This window comes from Dasypus novemcinctus, chromosome 4 (genome assembly GCF_030445035.2).
Source record: "Dasypus novemcinctus isolate mDasNov1 chromosome 4, mDasNov1.1.hap2, whole genome shotgun sequence".
NCBI classification, from domain to species: Eukaryota; Metazoa; Chordata; class Mammalia; order Cingulata; family Dasypodidae; genus Dasypus; species Dasypus novemcinctus.
This window is the reverse complement of record NC_080676.1, coordinates 91,674,911-91,680,332: the sequence shown is the minus strand read 5'-3', so window position 1 is coordinate 91,680,332 and position 5,422 is coordinate 91,674,911.

Below are 5,422 nucleotides of genomic sequence, written 5' to 3'. Positions count from 1 at the left end.
TGGATTATAGTTTGCATTGTAGTTTACACTCTCCCCCAATCCATTCAGATGGTTATGGCAGGATATATAATGTCCAGCATCTGTCCCTGCAATATCATTTAGGACAACTTCAAGTCCCAAAAATGCCCCCACATCACATCTCTTCTTCCCTCTCCCTGCCCTCAGCAATTACCATGGCCTCTTTCTCCACATCAAAGCTACAGTTTCTTCCATTACTAGTCATAATAGTTATAAATAGTTCTATAGTAGAATACCAGTAAGTCCATGGTAATCCATATTTTATTCCCCCATCCTGTGGTCCCTGGAATGGTGATGTCTACTCCACCTCTAAATTGAGAGGGGGCTTAGATCCAACATGGTTGATGGATGTGATTCTCCTGCTAGCAGTTGTAGGCACTCTAAGTTCCCTGGTGTGGTGGTTGGCTATCTTCACCTCCCTCTTAGCTGACCTGTGTAAGTCCAACAAACTGGAGAGTAGGAGTTGCAGCTCTGCTGAGGCTCAAGGCCCAGTTGGCAAATGGCCAGTCCAGAGATTCAAGTTTCCTGAGTATACACCAACCCCAGTACCAGCCACAGGTTCAGTAAAAGTGACAGAAGAGGCATGTGTAGAAAGGTCACATCTGAGTCCAACTCCATCACTCTCAGGAAGACAAATTCCAAAATAGGGTCCACTGACAAGGCTCTGAACTCCAGAACCATCTGCCACGAGCATAGAACCTGTATGTCTCTGCAGCCCTCAGGAGCACCAGTACTTGGGGTTGTATCCACTTTGGCTGTCCCTGAGATCCTCCTGAGGTGTGCATAAGTGTTACTCCTTTGATGACCTCTTGATTCTATTTTGAAGACTCTTAACCATATAAACTCATTTGTCTTTACCATTTCCCTCTTTTATTCCAGGTCTTTTTATAGTTGCATCACCAGTTAGTGATTGGTAGTAATCCCTTTGTGCCAGGGAGCCTCATACCCCGGAGTCATGTCCCATGCTGGGGGGAAGGGAATGCATTTACATTCTGAGATTGGCTTAGAGAGTGGCCACATTTGAGCAACATGGAGGTTTTCAGGAGGTAACTCTTAGGCACCCTGCAGGTCTAGGCCTAGTTGAAATTTCAAGCACACAGGCTTATAAGAATAGTCATCAGTATCCAGGGCTCATCATTGGACCATCCTTCTTCACTGATCTTTGCCCTTGCACTTGGGGGAGCTTCTTTCAGTATCTCCTATAGGCTAGGATAAGTCCTGTCTCTCTCCAGGGGCTCATTTCTCTAAGGGCTCAGCAACTCTGCTCTCTCCACAAGGCCAGCTATAAACTATAAGGTGAATGACTCCTCTCTCTTCCCAGGGCCTCTGCCATGTCTAATGGAAACTTCTCTCTTTCCTCACATATCTACTTCTCTGTGTATTTACTTCCCAGGGCTCCACCATTAAAACTCTATTTCCTCAATGCCCTTGAGGCCAGTGACCATCCTCCACTAGAGGGACAAGCCACCTTGGGAGCTGTTCTGTGGATGGAATTGAAAGCTCCACTTCCCAGAAAAGGAGGGGGTGGGGAGAGAAGTTTGGCCACCAATTACAGCTACTGGTGAGTAAATCCAGTGGGCTAAAGTATAATCCTAAAGAACAGCTAAAGTTTCAACCTGTCCAAGTCAGAAAGAAGCTGGTAGCTGCCATCCTAACTCCATGCCTGTCATGAGGGGAAGACAGGAAGACTGAAAATCACAGTGATGGTAGGGACTGGCTTCTGTCCATCCAGAGCAGATTGCAGCTCTAGTCTAAACCCTAACCCCACCTCTGGCAGAGAAGAAGCTTGGGGGACCTGCACCAGCTTCTCTGGGAAATTACCAGCCAAGCAGTGGGTGCTGGTGATTATCCTACTATGACAGTGCAAGCTGCCCCAGAAGCTATTCTGTGGCTGGAATTTGAGCTCCATTCCCTAAAAACAGTTGAGGAAGAGATAGTTTTCTATGGACTTTAGCTACTGATTAGTAAATTTGGCTGGCTAAAGTATAATCCTAAGAACAACTAAAGTTTGAACCTGCCCAACTCCAAAAGAGGCTGGTAGCCACCATTTTTTGACTCCACCCCCAGCATGGGGAAAGCTGGGCTGATTTCTCTGATTTCACTGGAAAATTACAGTAACACAGTCATGGTAGGAACTGGTTTCTTTCACCCAAATCAGCCTACAGCCCTAGCCTAGGCTTCAGCAATAGCTCTGGGAGGGAGGAGGCTGGTGGGCCCTCCACCAGCCTATCCAGATAACTGTAGATACATTTGGCATATATAGAAAAATAACAAATTTTATGTGAATGAAAGACACAACAAATGAAATTAAAAAAACATTAGAATCATATAAGAGCAGACTTGAAGAAGATGAAATGATTGATGAGCTTGAAGAAAAGGCTTCTGATAGTGAACATACAAAAGAACAAATGAAGAAAAGAATGGAAAAAATTGAACAAGTTCTCAGGGAACTAAATGACAGAAAATGATGTGCAAAGATATGTGTTATGGTGTCCCAGGAGGAGAAGAGAGGGAAAAAGGAGCAGAAGGAATATTTGAAGAAATAATGGTAGAAAATTTCCCAACCCTATTGAAGAACATAGATATCCATGTCCAAGAAGCACAATGTACTGCCATCTGAAAAAAGTTTGAATAGACCAACTCTGAGACACATACTAATCAGAATGTCAAATTCCAGAGAGAAAGAGAGAATTCTGAGAACAATAAGAGAAAAGCAATGCATGGCATACAAGGGATACCCAATAAGATTAAATGCTGATTTCTCACCAGAAACTATGAATGCAAAAAAGACAATGGTATGATATATTTAAGATAGTACAAGAGAAAAACTTCCAGCTAAGTGTCTTATATCTGGCAAGACTGTCTGTCAAAAATGAGGGCAAGTTTAGAATATTCACAGATAAACAGAAAATTGAGATAATTTCAATCCAAGGTACCAGATTTTCAGGAAATTCTAAAGGGTATGCTAGAGCCTGACAAGAAAAGACAGCTGAGAGAGGCCTAGAAAGGAGTTTAGAAATGAAGATTATATCAATAAAAGTAACAAAGTGGTAAAAGAGTGGTAAAAATAAAATATAACAGATAAAACTCAAATAGTCAGGAAGAAACCAATGATATAAAGCACTTGTATTAAAAAAACTGCAACTGTTAAAAGTAATTAAAAAAAGTCCTAAATAACTGTAAGAACATTCCATGCTCATGGATAGGAAGACTAAATGTCATTAAGATGTCAGTTCTATTCAAATTGATATACAGATTCAATGCAATCCCAATAAAAAGTCCACCTTTTTTTAAAAAAAGAAATTGAAAACATGATCATCAAATTTGTTTGGAAGGGTAAGGGGTACTGAATAGACTGAAACATCTTTAAAAGGGAAAACAAACTCTCATTTCTAGACTTTATATTACCTAGCTAGAGTGGTAAAAACAGCATGGTACTGGCATAAAGACAGACATATAGACCAATGGAACCAAACTGATAGTTCAGAAACAGAGCATCACATGTATGGTCAAGTGATTTTTGACCAGCCTGTCAAACCCACACAGCTCGGGCAGAACAGTCTATTCAACAAAGGGTGTTGGGAGACCTGGATATCCATAGCCAAAAGAAGGAAAGAGGACCCCTATCTCACACCTTATTCAAAAATTAACTTAAAATGGATCAAAAACCTAAAAATAAAAACAAGAACAATAAAGCTTCTAAAAGAAATTATAGGAAAATATCTTCAAGACCTGGTGATAGGTGGTGGATTCTTAAAGGAGATAAGAGGACTGAGATGATCTACTGATGTTTAATTCATGTAGAAGTTCTAATTAGCTTTGCTGTAAAAGTGTGGAAGTGTGTAGAGTGGATAACACAATAACAACTAGTTTATAAGTGGGAATATGGCTGAAATGGTAGTCTAGTTATGTAAATGTCAATTGACATAAGGCTAGAGAATAATTTAGGAACTGAATAGTACAGTAAATGAAGAGGTGGATGAGAATTGTGGTTGATGGTACATATGCAGGAGTGTCCTTTGTTAACTAAAGCAAATGTACATCACTACTGCAGGGTGGTGGGAATGTGGAGAAACATGGGAAAGATACAGCTGGAATGACCTATGGTCTATTCCAAAGATGTACTGTGTTGATAAGGCAGTATGGAAAATGTGAGCCAAATGTACACTATGGACATGGCAACAGTTCATACTAATCTTATCTGTAACAAATGTTCCACCACTGTGTAGTGTGTTGATAGAGTGGTATTGTTTGTGAATTCTGTACATGTCCATGATTGTTTTATAAGTTTACAACTTCTGTCATAAAAAAAAAAATTTAAAAAATAATAATAGCGTGGGTGGGGGAAAATACACCAAATATAAGATAAGGACTATAATTAGTAGTAAGATTTTGAAAATATTCTTTCATGATTTGTAAACATCCCACAACAATGCAAGGTGTTGGTGGAGAGTTGAGGTATGGGACTCCTCTATGATGTTATGCATGTTTTCTTTGTAAGTTCACAACTTTTACTATATACTTATTATTTATATCTGTTCATATATAAATTATATAAAGATAATAATAATAGGGTGGTAAGCGAAATACTTTGGTTAATAGTAGTATTTTGACAATGCTCTTTAAGCCTTAGTTAAATATGTTTAATAACAATGCGAGGTATTGGTGGTAGGGTGAAGTATGAGAGTAAGTGAAGTGTTTTCTAAGTAAACAACTATTACTATACACTTATTGTTTATGTATTTTTTGTATGAGTGATATACTTGAATAAATTAAAAACAAACAAAAAAAGAAAACCTTATTGTTTTCTCTGTAAGTTCCAGACCTCCAATAGGGCAGGGACTCAATGTCCTACTGATACGGCCCAACCAAAGCTTAAATCATTATTTAATCAACTAAAACTGAAACCTCTGAATTCAATACAATCTAATAGGCCCAGAGGAAAAGACCAGTTCACAAACAATATCCAATATCTATTTTTGGAATTCATGAACAATATCAAACTGCAGCACTACCTGATATTTTTCTTTTTCTTTACCTGATATTTTTCTTTTTCTTTAATTCATCATTTGTGAATTTCTTCTCCAGACTCTATTTCATTCTCCAAATTTCTATGCTAGTGGATTTGTCCTTTTATTCACTAAATCTCTGGGAAGCTTTTTTCAGGGAATGTCTTATGTCACCATGTTGATGACATCACTCTCATTTTTTGTTTTTGAGTAATTCCTACTCTGGTATGAGGGGCAGAGCCACTACTGTTCACTTTTGTGTGGTACCTGCATGTTGTGCAGAGCCATCTGTAAACCATGCCCACATTTTCTCTTCCTCACTCATGCTGTAAGGAACTCCCCAAGAGGCCATAGCTGTGAACTGGAGAAGAGAAGGTAATGTGGCAGGAGTGGGT